The following is a 16,489-nucleotide window of genomic DNA, read 5'->3' on the forward strand; positions in this document are numbered from 1 at the left end:
TACGATGATAAAAAATTGATTTCAAATACATTTGGTGATGCTATAGGCTCTAACTAATCATTTCATAATCATACCGGCCATCTGCAGCCTCCCAATAACTCAAAAATCGGTTTGGAAAACGGGCTCGAAACCGCTCCACCCCCATTCACTTTACGTGTTGTAGCAAATGCGAGTCTATGTAGGCGGCTGCCCCAACATGGCCGCCTGACCTACATGTTCGCTAGTATGGGGAGCCAATGGGCGTGTCCTATCTAGTCTGTATATCTATGGGTTTTATCCTAGTATCCTCTAGAAGTCTCAAAACTTGTATATCTCGGATTTCTCCTAGAGGTCACATGAGGTCAGGCCGATCGCGTGACGTCACCATTACAAGTCAATGGGGAAAATATGGAAACTGTAATTTTGACGCCGAGAATGATCTAAACCTAGCTCAAGCACATGGAATCGCAATTTCATGCACTTCTTGCAATGCCCAATGCTTCACTTTTGCATCTTTAACTTAGCGTGACGTCATAGGTCACAAGTTTTTTCGTCAATAACTCCTGATAAAATTGAACTGGCAAGTCGGAAAAGTCGCCAATGGACTCGGGAAGACCTATCGAATCGAATGATATACGATATAACCTCCTCCGACCAACTTCGTGGCCTGAGTGCCTCTGACCTGACTTTGACCCGATGTGAACACCTTATGTTGACCCCACCTAAAGAAAAGTGTACCATTTGACGCACCGCGGAGCATGACAAACATGATGGTACTAAAATCGCGACTCTGCGCCGTTTTTTGGCAAAGTTATTTCTCAAAACCCGAAATCGTATTTTGGCCCTCGGGGCACTTGACCTGACCCTCAGAGGCCACCAGTTGACCTGAGACTTTTAAACCGTGCATTAATCGCTGCGTCCCCGGTCCCGTAACGGCATACATGCTTGTTTTTCCCGCGAGGCTAGCTCAGTTAGGGCGAGGGAGTCGTACCCGCCCACTCTCGCGGCCGGGAAGTAGGTATGTAAAAAAACTAAAAAGTCTGGTGATGATTGATGCAAGATTCTTACAGATAATGGTAGATGAAGGTAGGGCATCAGTTATTCAAGATAAGTGAAACAAATTTGCAGCCCTCAGTAGCCTTGATTTATGCATTAAGAGTTATAGAATTAAGTTAGAACAACTGTAAGCTGCAGGCTCAGCTCTTCAGTTTCTATCTATGCCTGCAAACACAATAAACTCAATGGAAGAGTAATAACCCTCGCCCATGTAGGGCGGGGGGGGGGGGGGGGGTTGGTGCAACCCCCCTGAGGTTTTTCTTAGCTACACGCCGAACCGTTTCAGATAGCCTGCTCAAATTTTCAGTACCCTATGGGGCATCCATTGCGCAACTTTTGGTATTTTTTTTTGTCAAGGTCATGTCAGGTCACGGAGTTATGACGTCATAAAGGGAACAACCTCCGGCCAGATTTACGCTAAATTGGAGATTGCTTCACATTGGTATAAATGCCGACTGACCTGACACACTGATCGATTGTTTTAGAATCACAACTGGCTGATTTGACATTGGCACAATGTCCGTTGACATTTTGAAGTTTACTTAAGGTCAAGGTAAGGTCAGTGACCTCGGTTGACCTGTAATGACTTCTTGCACTTGTATGCCTTTTCGGGGTATTTTGATGCCCTGAATTCGAATTTGCTATCCATTTCAGGCATCGTTGGTTTTCTTGTAGTTCATTTTGGGTCAGGGTCAGGTCAGTGACGTCACACGCCTGACGTGACCCAATGCACAAATGACCTTGCAGACTTCCGATGCTCCCAACGCATCATTTTTAGAGTTATGACAACGAAATACACACCAAACGATAGAGAATTGATCAAGGATCACGATAGTGAAGGTTTCAAGTCGATATCTCTTACCGTTTTGCCGCAATCGGCGCGGAAATCTGAAAAAGTTAGATTTTTCCGAAAATTTGACCTTTGACCGGTCATAAGTAGGTCAAATGTTGACCTAGGACCAAAAAATATACCACCAATCGCGAGATCTCGTTGAGAGCAATCCGTTGGTCTTTTCCGCTAAGCTCTACGACGCTCAGTTTTCAAACGCCAGGGGGGGTCGCACCAACCCCCCCCCCCTGCATGGGCGAAGGTGGCAAAACACCGTTTACGGGCGAGGGATAATAGTTTAATTGTATTTTATTGATGCTATTCGAGTTTCAATGGTAACTATGTCACCGATAATTCAATATTATTTGCACGGTATCATTTACTACCACACGTCTAATTATTTAGTATCTAAAGTAATGCAGTAAAATAAGCTGCGCCACATCTGTCGACAAAATCTGGTGCCAACTCAAGGTCAAACGGAAAATGTGGTCACGTGACCAATGTCCGGCAGCTGGTTTTATCCTCAATAACTTATCAAGTGCTCGAATTTATTTCACGGCTTATATGTTATCATAATCCCCATTCAGTTGCATACACGGCCTATTGCACCCTAGCGTGTCACGTTTCAGGTTGTCAAGAGTCTCTCCTTTGAAACAACGCCATGCCGTTTATATCTTCTGAAACAGCCTCTTCTCTGAGCTAGCCCTGGAAGCTTGCTGAGCTCTTTTCTGACGATTGTCCAGATAATTTGAATCGGGGACAGGTCCAGACTGTTGGCAGACCATGTCCCCTTCTCCCAGAGGCCTGGGAGCCTCGCTCGGCACCAGTCCTGGGTCTTCCTGGCGTGATAAGCTGGAGCCCTTTCTTGCTGGAAAATGGCCCTGGACATGTCCGCAGTCCGACAAAAGTTTGACTCTGGTTTTTGAACCATTTACCTTTTCCTCTAGCATCTTTGTGGCATCAGTCTTCTTCAGCACCTCGCTGACATAGTAATAAGCAGTCACGGTCTGTTCCCGAGGCACCTCGTGAAGCTCAGAGCGCCTCTGTAGCTCACCTTGCTCCAAATGAGATTCTCCAGCAGACGTTTCACCGTCTCGACAGCGGACTCCTCAGAGCTGCCGTTGGCCCACATTTCGATCGTTCTGGCAGTTAGGGGCTTAGAGACCACAAAGGGCACCTTGTCACTGAAAAGGACGCATCTCCAGTTCTGAATGGTCTAGTTTTTGTGGGTTTTGGCGAAATCCAGCTGCCTGCACTTCTGGACCACGGTAGGCCAAGTCTGCATCCTGAAGCTGAGCAGCTTCAGCTTCAAGATAGTCTTCAAATACTGGTGGAGGGTCGATTTGGATGCTGAGACATACATCTCATTCAGTTTTCTTGTCAGCTATGTTGAATGGTGCTTTTAAAATGTCGACTTTGCAATCACGATTTTCGCCACTCGGCTGAAGGCAGTCTTCCGCCCTCGAACTGTGCTGTTCTTGAGTGTCTCTCCTGATCGTTTGCGGTCCATCCAAAGTTTAATTGTCGCAGAGTTGACGCCCAATTCTCTGGCATCCGGAACCTGGGTCACACCGTCCTTGATCATCCCCACCGCGCGGTAGCGGATCGGTAGTTTGTGCTTTTTCACTTTTGGTGATATGCAGTTTCTCCACGTTGCCTGTCTGGACAAGAGTGGCCTCCCGCGCCCACTACCGGCCGCGGTCGGGTTAGTCGCTTGGTTCACGTGATCGTGTGACCAGCAAGATGTCAGTGGTGCCAGTGCCGGTAAAATTGCAGTTGTTCAGCACTCGGGAGGGACAACATAACATGCGGCACCAACCGCGCATCAATTTCGGGACACCCTGTGGCCTGTATATAGAAATTAGAAAGAATGGGCTGGCCAACAAAAATGTGCCAACCGCCGGCCATCGACCCGCCTCCGTGACCTCTCCAAGGTCACGTGAATTACTTGTCACGACGTCGCAAGCAGCCGAGACTGAGTCAGGCGAGCGTCACTACTACAGATAAAGTCATAAATCGCAAAAACGAAAGAAATATGCAGGAATGTGCCCCTAGGCAGTGCGTGCACGAACCTGCCCCACAACGTTATTTGTAATATAATTCAAAATTTCTTACCGAAAAAATGACAGTTTTTCAACAAACAAGTAAGCAGCAGTTCCGTGAATAAAGTGAGCTTCTTCGGACCCAATTTTGAAAAGTTAAACCTTATTTCCGAGTCAGGATCACGAAAATGGATGATATGAGAAAAGTTTGGAAAGCCGACGAATATGACAAATTTGCGTTTTTATCAAGCATGACAGCAGGTACAGTGTTGTCTTCTACAGTGAACGAAGGGCGGCAATGATAGACATATTTTCATAATTTACCTTGAGCTCGTGCAGTCACTCGTGTTCCCATAAACTGCTGAAAACGAATGTGCCCCATGCACGACTGTGCCCCACTCTCCCCTATGCTGTTCCGCTACGAATACGAAGCTGCACTATACTCTGTTCCGCTACGGATACGAAGCTGCACTATACTCTGTTCCGCTACGGATACGAAGCTGCACTATACTCTGTTCCGTTTCGAGCTTGCAGCCGAAGTGCCCTACTGAAAGCAGTGTGTGATTTCTGTATATATGTTACAGGCAAAGTGAAAACTCGGGCATTTTGCAAAATGCCTAGGCAATTTGCAAAATGCCGTACCGGCCAGGTACTTTGCAAAATACCTGAGTTTCCACCGTTTTGTTGACTACAGGCGTTGACCATAAACGTTCCACTATGCCTGAGTCTAAACACATTCCACGGTCACGAATATCTACAGGGTGTCACGAAATTGTTACGGGTTGTTGTATGTACTTGTGTCCCGAAATTGATTGCATCGTAGTTGCGTCAGTGCTCTCCAGCACCTCGCTGACAAGTTATCAGCGGCCAGGTGGTCTGTCCCTGCGGCACCTGAAGAAGCTCAAAGAGGCCTCTGTAGCCCATCATGCCCCAAACGAGAATCCCCAGTGGATGTGTCACCGTCTCGACGGTGCAGCGCCTCTGAGCTGCTGTTGGCCTAGAACTGGTTGTCGGGGACTGTTAGTGACTTAGAAGAGCTCTAATATCCCCTCATCACTAAAAAAGTTTGAATGTCTAGTCCTGAATGGTCCAGATTTGTGGGTCTTGGCGAAATCCAGCTGCATCACTTTTGGCTGACGGTAAGTCAGGGTTGCGGCCTGAGGTTGAGCGGCTTCAGCTTAAGGTCTTCAGATACCGGAGGATGGCCGATTTAGATGCCGATTGCCCTGTTGCCGGACCCATTAAAATTACATCCATTCAGCACTCAGGAGGGACATGGGAGGGACAATATAACAGACCGTGCCAATCGCGCATCAATTTCGTGACACTATGTATACCTACGTCTTGCGTCAATTCCGTCGAGCTGGAGTCACCACTGAATGGTCTTGAGCCACCGTCTCCGTACCTTTCGTATATACGGAGTTGTAGCCGTGTGTATAAAAGCTGCGATGTCTAGTATTTTGCCCTCGTGGGCTACTGTTCCGGCAGAGACGATTGATAATGTAAACTTGTAACAATCAAATTTTCGTAAATTGAAAGAGTATTCTTTTCTGATCAATATCCACCCATAGTATTTTCAAAAAGCCACCAAGGACTCTCAGAAACAGTGCAATTGTTGTACCGAGCGCATGTTTACCAACGAAACCACGCCCGGTGCTCGGCACCCGACGGCCGCTGGGGCTCAGTGACCTGAACTCGGCGGCGCTACCCGGAGAACGCAGTGTCCTCTCACTTGGTGCGCATTGACAGCGATTAACTTTTGTAAGCGGCAGTTATAAATGATGCTTACCTTTACATCTTTGCTGGTGTGAGTTTGTTGTCAGGCATTTTGCAAAATGCCTGAGAAAATAATTTCAGGCAGTTTGCAAAATGCCTGGTGGGACAGGCAGTTTGCAAACTGCCTAGGCATTTTGCGAAATGCCTGTCCGGTCAGACATTTTGCAAATTGCCTAGGCATTTTGCAAAATGCCCGAGTTTTCACTTTGCCTGTAACATATACAGTTCTTACATTTTAACCCGCGCCCGGCTGGGGGTCCTGGATTTCCACGCCCTGCTGGGGGGGGGGGGGGTGTTTGAACACCCCCCCCTTGTAACTCGGCTCCTAGGCCACGTAGCGATACGCGGAAGGCGGCGTTCGAAAGAGCGTCAAAAATAATGACGAAAGCACTTCGGTCAATTTTTTGGTCAGGTCAAAGGTCAGGTCACCAGAGGTCATTGAAGGCAAAATTTCGCCGATTTCCAGGTCGAATGTCGAAAATTTCCAAGAAGCCAACGCATAACTCGGGAACCAATAGAGCTACAGCGCCGCGGAAAAGCGCATTCGATAGCCCTATTAACGCCCTTTCTGGGTAATTTTCTCAGATTTGACCTAACGTCAACGGTTTTGCCTGCAGGGGGCAAAAACTGCAAAAATAACCGATTTTTTTTCGGAAACAGTTTTTCTGCAATAACTGTTGACCCAAGCCTTGTACGAGCTTACTTTCACCGGCATCGTGTTCCTCTCGTCAAGACGCATCGAATGAACTATAACTTGACCTTGAAAGGTCAACTTAAAAATTTGACCTCAGGTCAAGGTCATGACCTGACCGGAAAGGGTCATGTTGCATATCAGTCGATCCGTATCGTCGAGCTGAACACATCTAAGGCGTTTTCATCGCTCTAGCATGCCTCTATCAAAAGTTATTGGCGAAAAACTGTTAGATGGGTACCATTCGTGACCTAAGATGACCTCAGGGCATAAACAAGGGTCACTGACACCATTTTCATGTTCAGTGTGTCTAAACCACTTGTAATTCGGTGTTTGGGAGTGTTTATAATGTCTTTCGTCGAAAAGAGGCGCATTTCAATTTTCTCCCATTGACTTATAATGACCGCAAAATTGACCTGACCTTAGGTCATCGATATCAAAATTCTGAGATATACATTTTGTACATGCTATTGCTCTTAGCAATCGCTGAAAGTTTCAAAGCGATCGGTCACTCGTTGTAGCTATGACAGACATTGAAACTTTTTATGAGGTGAGGTCACTTCAAGTGACTTGGTGACCTGACCTTGAATGACCTTGGTCTGAAATTTTCACAACATGTGTAGAATCGATGTATGATAAGGTGTAGGTTCCAAAAACGGCCTCGCTCCGCGCCGCCGTTTTTGAGATATTCGCAAAAAAAAAACACAAGGGGGGGGGGTGTTCAAACACCCCCCCCCCCCCCCAGCAGGGCGCGGGTTAAGATGCAAATTCTTGAGCAGAGGAGCGATCTGCCGAAGAAACTCCGACCGCAAGCTTGATATGGAACAGACTATAGCAGAGTGTTGGCTGGGTGCTGGATAGACCGTAAGCTTTAATGGAAAGCGATTGTGAGTGACGATGGGTATATTCTGATGGTAGAAATGACGGTGCAGAATATAGCAAAAAGTCACATCTTATGTCGTCATAAGCACTTCGTGCAACTTTTCTCAATATACATGGACAGCTCAACAAACATTGTAATGTCAGGGAATAAATTGAATAATTGGTTCATTATTCCACGCCCGGGCGGTGGCCCGGCCGTAACAAGGGCCGGATTAAGTGTTGTTTGATCCCCATTCCAACTTGACTTCTGGGCAAGACAGTGTTAGAGAAGTGAAAAATATGAAATTTTACTCCAGTATTGCTTTGGCATTGTTCGAAAGGATGCCAAGTCTTAAACAACTATAGTCTGTTCCATATCAAGCTTGCAGTCGGAGTTTCTTCGGCAGATCGCTCCTCCGCTCAAGAATTTGCGTCTTAAAATGTAAGAGCTGTATATACAGAAATCACGCATTGCTTTCAGCAGGGCACTTCGGCTGCAAGCTTGAAACGGAACAGAGTATAGCTAAGCCATTTTCAGGTCGGGCCAATTTTTTGGCGGTGCACGTACTTTGAGGGCAAGCGGCCGGACGTGTTTTTAGGTGTTCCAGTTTTGTGTCATTTTATCGATGATGCGCTACTTTACCGTCAATAATTTACACACCGCCAGAAAGCTTAATTTTCAGGGATAACGGACACATAAAAATGTTGCTGATAACGATTTGTTTTGATGGTTTAATAATTGTCTAGAAAATTTATATTTTCGAACATTTTTCCGTTTCCATGAATTTTTGTGATCGCAGTTGGGCCTTGATTTTTTTCACTATATCGCGTGACGGTTCCTTGTAGGTTACCTTCATCAATTATTAATCATGTTAACGTGCTACGTAGTATTACAGGCGATAAGTATGAATGTTAACAAATGACCGGCGATGTCTTCTTCAGTCACGCAGCTACAACATCTTGTGTGGCGGATACCACTGAACGAACCGAAAATGAAACATCGGTTGCGCCCACCGCGTCCGATAGCGGCTGTGGCTTTTCGGCCACTCCAGCAGAATGCCCCAGTTGTGGCAATGTCGGCAAAAGGAAGAGACTGATCTGATGCAATCTATGTAACTGAGAGTGGCATCTAACATGTGTCCGTTTAAAAGGAAACCAGGCGGACGCCCTAAGTGCTGGTGGTGCCCAAGCTGTGTGAGGCACAACACGGCGGAGTCTGTGCCTCATCGCTCAGCAGACGAGACACCACTTTAAGATGTGGAAGACCTCAGCGGTCTGGCAGCTAGATTAGCCAGATTAAAACAGTCGCGCAAGGTAATCTCAAGAATACCAAAAAGAGCAAGAATTCTGGCAGCCGACGCTTTGGCAGCGCTACTTGAAACAGCATTCTTGGAAAAGACGGCAATAGCTTGGGCGAGGCTCCTCGACTTCCTCTCGTAGCCCTAGCTGCCCCATCAAAGAGAAAGCGGCAATCAAGAGACACGCCTACTAGGGCGGGTCGATGGAAACAGTTTTCAAGTGAAGAGCGATTTTCCTACGGGCTGATCCATAAAACGGTTAAAACATATTTTTTGCGAATTTTTGAAAAGGAACTGGGCGCGCCGTCCACGGTTTTTTCGGGACCACTTTTGCTAATTTTTCTCGTTGTTTGCAAAAGTTAGTGGGGAAAATTCGAGAAAGGTACTATATTTACCAGTTTCCTAGTTCTACACGCTTACCCTCACCTCTTCACAAAGTTTGGAAACCCCAGTGGCAGAATCGTGCTCAGAATAGCGATTAGCATCGGCGATCTGAGCGCAACGAAACCAGCGCCATCTATTGAGCAAGTTTGGCATAACATTGATTTTGACGGCTTTCCGACCGTTAAAAGCTGACGCAGCCGCTGCCACGTCAGGTATATGGTGTTCTTTGGTGTTCCTAGGTGCCTGGTGTTCCTTATTTGACACTAGGTGAGTTGTACCCATTCGATCCGAAATACTTCAGGAATCATAAATTGCTCCGGAAGCTATACCATATAGTGATTTCACCAAGAAAACAGCGAGACGCTTAACTTTGATATATGTTATCAGTTAAATTAAGTTTTGCAGACAGATAACATCAGTCCAAACCGTATGTTCATTTTTGAATGCAATGTAGCCAGCCACCTTACCGTCCTAGGACAGAAAATCACGCTTCGATAATTGATTCAAACGCCGGCATGAGAGCGTTGCATTGCGTCCTGATGGCACACGTGATGTAACCGAGACGTGCTCAAACAATAGCGTATGCTGCGTAAGTTACGAGGCGGACGGCTCGCTCCACTGTCTGAGTAGTGAGTATGGGTATGCACCGGATCGAAATTAATTTGTTAAGCAGCGGGTCGAAGGTCACCCTCTTCCAGCGAGATTGCTATTGGTGACTCTGTAACGCGTTCTTTGGACCGATCTATGAGCTGCATGTTTAAACATGACTTGTTTATTGCAAAATGCTGATAGAATAGCATATCTTTATGTCTCCTGCCTCATTCGCTTCCTACACTTTTTTTGCCGTAAGTGGCTCGAGTCTTTGTATCACCATTCCTTAGTTCAGCAAGCATCGCAGCGTCTGCACTGTTTGCTGGCTGTCTGTATCAGCCAGTACCTACAGCCCAAAAAAAGTTTCCTTTAGTGAGCCCGATACTTAGGTATTCCTGTCGATCACTGGGCAAATGACACAGACCGAAGAGTTGAGAGGTCTCGCAATAGCTGGATGCTTTGGAGTAATTGACCAAAAGCCAAAACTGAGAATAATGCTGCTGAAGTCTCAGCGCAGAAGCAAATGACTAATAGGTCCAGCGGACACTATCGCACTTGGCGAATAACGGCTGTGCTAAAGTCAGGTGAGCCCCTAATATGTACATTTCATGGCTACTTTAATTGCAATTGACAGCTTTCACGCTGTATACGCTCCTGTGCCTCACGTTTTTCATCAGCGTCCTAAGATCGCATCAGCAGAATGCATATTGTCTCGACCGACGCAAGGTTAACAGTCCTCTCAAGAGATGGCGCTGCGATCGAGTTGCGGAAAACCGATACAGAGAGCATGGCACCATGGCCACAGTTGGAGAGATACAGCCAACAGACTTACAGGATAGGTTGAGGAATAGCTGAAGTTTCGATGTATATATTTGAAAATAATTAATTATTTGACATTTGTGCTCAAAACTCACGTGCAGTGAAAATGTAGCGAAAAACCCGGTTGATTAATTGTCTGCGGCGACCCGCAACCTCAACCAAAAAATTGAAAAAATTCACACAGTCTTCTTGTGACATGCTTCGTAGGAATTTCGGTCTTCATTTTGTGTCCTCGAAAAAAAGTTATCGGATGACCCGCCCTAACGCCTACCCCGATTTCCATACTCAAACGCCAAATATGTCCATACATGGAGTGCTCCACTTCAAGAAGTCAGCCTTTATTGGGCGATGAATTGTCGCAGCATGAGTGTCCCAGAACGGGAATTGAGCAGTCGGACGATCACCTGAAGAAGGTTGTCTCAGGTAAACTCTCTGATGGCGACATCCGTGGCGCGATCCGTTTACTCGCTTCTAGTGACGTCATTGTCCAGGAACCCGATGAAGCCGTTAAAAGTCTGACGGCCAAACATCCACCCATTCCACCAGACTTGTCTTTTCGACCACGCCAAGACGGCTCTACACTACCTATACCGGCAACTGAGGCGGATGTATCGGCAGCCATTGCCTCTTTCAACACGGGCTCTGGCGCGGGTTTGGACGGGCTGAAACCCGCACATCTGAAGGACATGACCGGGCGATCAGCTGGAGAGGCCGGTCTGCGCCTCACCACAGCGCTGACTGGGCTGGGTATCGCCGCCCTCAGCGGGGAGCTACCTCAAGTGTCACTATCTGCCTTCTATGCAGGGTTGTATACCAATCAAGTCGATTGAATTGATTGATTTGTTTCAACGCGTATTTTGAGTTGATTGGATTGAGTCGATTGACTTTTTGAGATGACTGGTTGACTGACTCGTTTGACTTTAGCGACTGGTTGACTGATTTGATTCCCGAAAATTAGAGTGACTCGTATGATTGAGTCGATTGAATGGAAAGTTCAAATAAGTTTTAGTTGACGAAAAATATTGACACCAATTGATGACATCAAAGATCACAAAACTACACTGAAAACTGCTTGTCATCACAACTGCAATATGGAGTAGATGGCCAAATAAAGAACAGGGCCTAAACATGAACAGCCAACTTTGACTTACAACTGCAATAACTGCTCCAATCCTGGTGATAGAACCTGGCGATACACCTACCTACCTTTCTGCACTCAGCAGGAAAGTTTTTTTTTTTAATCCAGATAATAAAGTGCAAGGCCCTATATACTAATAAAGTGTGATTAATTAATAATTCACATCTCCACATCTCCTCAGGAACAACCCACTGAACTCTATAAATATCTGAAACCCCTACAAAAATAACTGAAACAAAAGCGCCGTTTTCGTCTCGCTAATTACGTTTACGTACCTAATTAATAGCTAATTTGCTGCATTGTTTAATTTGCAGCAGAACGTTTGTTGATCCTTTTCTCCTAAGAGCCTAAGCATAACATATTTAATATATTTCATTTTCCTTAAAATATTTTACGGAATATTATTAAGTGGTTTTATTTCAAATGAAGTAATAATTAAAACGAAATTGGTGTTGTACAACCGATTTATTTTATGATGATCTACCATTGTCCATACTACATGATAATCAATGACGTCATCTTACCAAAAAATCAAAAGACGTAGAATAAGGATTTATAAAAGCTTAGCATACTTATTCGCAAAACGTTTTCTTTGTTTTGCAGTCGCACCTTGCCATTTTCGCGTTTTAATTTTCCTTGTTCCTACTTCCTTTGTCCTGAACTTATCCTGTGGTTCCAGAGTCCCTGTCCTCTCCATTTCCTTTTAAATATATTTTTAATCCTCATCCCTATCCCCCAGTCCTAACAGTTTCAAATTGTAGTGCAATAAAATGTTTTGAATTCTTCACATAGGTACCTAACGTTGACATGCCACGTCCAGAGTCGTGGACCGCTAAATACTTCAAATCTCTTCCTTCCCCATCTGACAACATCCCACGTCTCAAATGCACATTGTGTGGAAAGATTTTTCAGGCTGCCCGTCAGTCTCTGTCTAACCGAGACCGTCACATGCAGGTAAGATATTTATTTCTATTTCCCTATGGTTAATATGTTATTGATGCATATTATCCATTAACCTTCCAGGCGGTGGGGGGGGGGGCATTTTTTTGCCCCCCTTTAGTTTTTTTTCGATATATCTCGAGAACCGCTGCGCCGATTGTCACCAAACTTTCAGTACCCTCCCGAGAGTAGCTAGCGCACATGGTGACTAAAAATATTTCGAAAGGCTATGATAGGTTGGCCGCTAATGACGTCAGAGTGACGTTTTTTTGCCATTTTCGACCCAAAAAAAGGTTTCGCGGGAAGAGCTGTCAGGCCTACAGCTTTATAGATACAGAAAAATGTTCCAGACATAAAAGGTGTGGAATCAAAAGGGCTACAAAACTGCTATTTCGGTTTTTCGAATTTTTTGGATTTTGACTCCCAAAAATCAAAAAATAGATTTTTTGAATATAATAGCCGAAAAATCCAAAAAGTTTTTTGAACTTCGAAAAAAACCGGAATATATGTGATAGACCCTACCGCCTTCTATCTACATACCAAATTTGAGATCAATACCTCTTTTTTTGGCCAAGTTATAGCGAAAAAACTTCAAAATTGATGACGTCAAATTTTCAAACTCAATTTTTACAAATTCTAGACCTTGTAGCGCAAAACAAAGACCACCATTAGACTCCCCGTGACGAGCTGCATCGAATCGATACCCATTTTATGCAAAAATATCAACTTTGAAATTTGACCTTTTTTGACCTGACCTTGACCTGATCTCCACCAGAAAGTGACCTAAACCGTACCTGATGGTCTTATAACCAATACCATTGAGTTGGAAATGAAAAACTGGCCATAAAACATGCATCGCACAACCTTAGTAAAGTTGGGTTCATGTGGTGACCCTTGGTGACCTTTGGTGACCTGACCTGTGACCTGACCTGTGACCTGACCTGGTATGACCAGTGACCTCTAATAGCAACATATGTACTAGACAACTGACGCCTTATCGCTGATTTTCGACAAAATGCGTTTTACTCGGTGTTATAGCGCTTTCCCTAGAAGCCCCGTGAACGGTGAAACATTTTATCTTTGACCTGACCTGTGACGTCATCGGTGACCCCGAGGTCAATGAAATTTGGTTTCGTTCGACAAATTTGACAGGGCTATCGAACGCCGTTTGAATTTTCCGGATCCGTCCAGTAGTTTCGGAGATACGAGGGGGGGGGGTCAAAAAATGCCCCCCACCGCGTGGAAGGTGGCTGGGAGGCCCACCGCCTGCCGGGTTAACACGCGCAGTGGAAGGGGGGGGGGGGTGGATTTCGCCCACCCCTCCTATTTTTCGCCAATAACTCGCGCCGCAAGCATAATATCAATGTGAAATTTCGGCTACCTGTCCAGAATTGAATTGCGGATCTTCTCGTGCAAGAAGTAAGAAAATCGGTTAACAACTTTTCTAGTAATAGCGGTGTAAAGTCAAACATCCTGCCGCCGCGGCGGCGCGGCGGCGCGGCGGCCGGCGCTAGCCGTTACGCGCCGCCTGAATTGTAGACTGTGCCGGGGCGGGACGGTTCCGTCTTTACATCGCGCTCCTTACCGCTGATTATATTAGATTCGCGTCAAATTCGGTGAGAAGACTGACAAAAGTACAGGCAATCATATGGTCAAAGAATTTTGAAAATCGGCCGGTAACAACTTGAGTTATGAGTGTGTAAACACAAAATTGTGATTGCCGCGTTTCCCGCGTCGGCCGATGCCGCCTCAGCCGGCGACATCTTACCCTTCGCAGGCTTCTAACTGCCATATTTATAGTTGGATTATCTACAAATTCACCATACATACTCACAAATGTTTGCTCTTTCGTATAGTGAAAGATTAAAAAAATTGGCCGGTAACTTGTTGAGTTATCGGCGTGTAAACGCAAAAAAGTCGCTAATATGGCAGATTTGACCACATTTGACCTCATTTGACCTTGAAGATATTGACCTAGGGTCATGAAATTCACACACAACAGAGTTCCCCATGGCCCCCACCCACCCTCCAAATTTCGTCTTTCTAGCTCCAGTGGGAGCTGAGATCTTAGGGGGGGGGGGCGACATCCGCCCCCCCTTCCACTGGGCGTAGTACTCGCAACCCTTCCACTGCGCGTGTTAAAATAGACATGGCGTAGGGTAAATCAGGGTATATAGAACAACGGGTACACCAACGACGCGGAAAGCGCCCATTTTACCTGGACAAGTTACAGGGTATGTGATATATTTTTTTTGTATATGGAAAAAATAGAGTATTCTATTCTGACGGGTAAAGCCAAATCCATAAAGCAGTTATTTTCAAATTATATGTACCAGAAACAACATACTAACCATAGTTTAAAACTTAGTCTTAAGTTAGTTGAAAAGCGCATAGTTGATACTAAGATGGAAGGAATCAATGGAAGGCAGAAATGGCGCAGCTGTTTCATTCTTAAAATGTGTTCGCAAGCAGCACTTACGTGATGCTAGCGACATCTATTAATGTAATTGGGGAAGCTGATTGGCTGATAGAGTCCGTGAGCAGTATCACTAATTTACGCCAGTACAGGGTTGAGGCAAGGTGCGCATGCGCAGGAACTTGTGCTCTCACGGAGGGGCTTTTGGTACCTCGGGCAGCGCCCAATGCTTTTTGGACCTGTTATGGCCTCCGCATCGAAAAACGCCAGATAAAAAGGTCGAAGAGGAGGCTTGAGGCTACCTTTCGCCACAATAAAATCGGCACTTTATCTTTTAGCTTACGTGTGAGGCTCGCTTGAAAAAGGCCGATTTAACATGGAAACCCTATGGGGTAGTAGTTTTTGAGCGCCTATTTGGCCTAATGCTACCAACTGTTACTGGCTACCCCTGGGGTAAATGGCCAAATCACGAACACTGCCAAAATCCGAGCAGCCAACTTTCAACTGCAATATCTGATATTTAGTGTACAGGGTGGAAAGAAAAATATGTTTTGATTTTAACAGCGCGTGACATCAAAGCGAGTAGTAATAGCTCAAAATGAATTAGTGCATTTGAATCACCTTTTCTGGAAGTTTTATACCTGGTGTCATTCACACTCTTTCTCGCTCCTGGGCGTCCCCCATAGCACGTGTTCTGAGTAACCCCTTTTTCGCAGAATTTAGAGATATGTGTACCGCGCAACCTCGCGAGATGAATTCAGCGCACAAATCGGGTGGATTCTACGTGCGACCTTCCAAATCGTCTTCATCACGTTCGGGAGACTCTCTGGGCTCATGGCTGGCACCTGTGATTTCATTAAACCCCACAGATAAAAACCAGGGGCGTCGGGCCTGAGAAGAGGGCTGGCCATGAAATTTCGGCTTTTTTGACTGGTCACGTGCCCTCTAAAGTGTTCCTCCGGCCAGGAGAGGCTCGCTCTTTATGTGCTAGATGGAGCCCCGTCTTTTTTGGAAACAGTGTACTCAGTTACACCCTCCAGAGCTGTCACTATCTAACGCCCGAGCCTTCTCAGCACCCGAGCGTAGCGTTCCTTGTTGACGGTGACCGTGGTGCCTTTCGATGTTTCGAGGGAAAACGGTCCGATGAGACAGGCGGTGGACATAACACATCATTACGTCAATGTGAGACTGTGCAGAGGGCTCTATAACGTTGTGCCCAGAGGGAATGAAGCCCAAACTTGACAGTTCTGGGTTGATTTTACCGCTCATTCGGACCGTTTCCCTCGAAACATCGAAAGGCACCACGGCCACCGTCAATAAGGAACGCTACGCTCGGGTGCTGGAGAGGCTCTAGCGTTAAATAGTGGCAGCCCTGAAGGTTTTAACTGAGTAATTGTTTCCAAAAAAGACGGGGCTCCACCTAGCACGTAAAGAGCGGGCCTCTCCTGGCCGGAGGAACACTTTAGAGGGCACGTGACCAGTCAAAAAAGCCGAAAGTTCATGGCCAGCCCTCTTCTCAGGCCCGACGCCCCTGGTTTTTATCTGTGGGGTTTAATGAAATCACAGGTGCCAGCCATGAGCCCAGAGAGTCTCCCGAACGTGATGAAGACGATTTGGAAGGTCGCACGTAGAATCCACCCGATTTGTGCGCTGAATTCATCTCGGAGGTT

The 16,489-nt window shown here is 45.9% G+C and overlaps 1 protein-coding gene across 2 annotated transcripts in view; it reads left to right on the plus strand.

The window, feature by feature from the left end:
- The window catches only part of LOC122374542 (PAN2-PAN3 deadenylation complex catalytic subunit PAN2-like), a 169,186-nt gene that overhangs the window by 31,161 nt on the left and 121,536 nt on the right, over window positions 1-16,489 (plus strand). The window lies entirely within an intron of this gene.

The sequence above is a fragment of the Amphibalanus amphitrite genome, unplaced genomic scaffold (assembly GCF_019059575.1).
Source record: "Amphibalanus amphitrite isolate SeventyFive unplaced genomic scaffold, NRLGWU_Aamphi_draft 000004F_arrow, whole genome shotgun sequence".
Classification (NCBI taxonomy): Eukaryota; Metazoa; Arthropoda; class Thecostraca; order Balanomorpha; family Balanidae; genus Amphibalanus; species Amphibalanus amphitrite.